Here is a 1,018-nt window from a genome sequence, read left to right on the forward strand (position 1 = left end):
GAATTTAACGTCTGTCCGATGTAAGGGTCGGACGTCTTCCTGACTGCTGGGATGTTCTCCTCCATAAGTGTTTTTATTATAACCTCAGCGGGATAATGACACAGCACAGCTCTGCTGGTGTTATCAGGGTTTATGATGCTTTAGCCTTGGATGATGGTTGATGGTGGTTGTGGAAAATAGATTTGGATAAGTTTTCAGGATGAAAGACCTTTTGTTCATTAGGGTGGATAAATTCCACTGATGATCACTGATCAAAGTTTGCCTCTGCTTGTGCGATGTGGTGAACTGGACGCCAGCCATACTGGTCTGATTTTGGCGTTGGCCTGCAAACGCTCAGCATCTTATTGGCTCCAGCAGCTTTTGAGCAGGTCACCTGGGTCTCTATCATGAACTCTAAAACTAAGCAAAATCATTGATTTTTTTTTTGCTGGCCAAATCACATTTTTACTTTGACCCCATGACAGCATTTGATTAATTAGCCTCTGTGTTTGCAGATATCATACAAGCCTGAGCCCCAAGAATGACGTTACATGCTTAATGAACAGTTGTATAATTAATGTAAAGTTACAGAGATTAGGTTTAATTCCTATGGTTAGGTTTAGGCAATAAAGTTCCTATGGTTAGGGTTAGGGTTAGGCAAAGAAATATGAAGATATGAACATGTGACTCCAGGGGAATAGCCCGGGCGAAAGTCTTTTTTTTTGGGACCCATCCACCACCCAAACCCACCTCCTTACAAGCAGAGGTGGGTAGTAACTAGTTACATTTACTCAGTTACATTTACTTGAGTAACTTTTTGGATAAATTGTACTTTTCAGAGTAGTTTTAATGCAAAATACTTTTTACTTTTACTTGAGTTATATTGTTTTAAAGCAACAATACTCTTACTTGAGTACAATATTTGGCAACTCTACCCACCTCTGAGTACATAATTACATATATATACATACAGTATATATATAAGAATATATTTGTGTTTCTTGTGCCTTGATTTATGTTATGTTTGTAAAGATTTAAT

Source organism: Epinephelus moara, chromosome 17 (genome assembly GCF_006386435.1).
Source record: "Epinephelus moara isolate mb chromosome 17, YSFRI_EMoa_1.0, whole genome shotgun sequence".
Lineage (NCBI taxonomy): Eukaryota > Metazoa > Chordata > Actinopteri > Perciformes > Serranidae > Epinephelus > Epinephelus moara.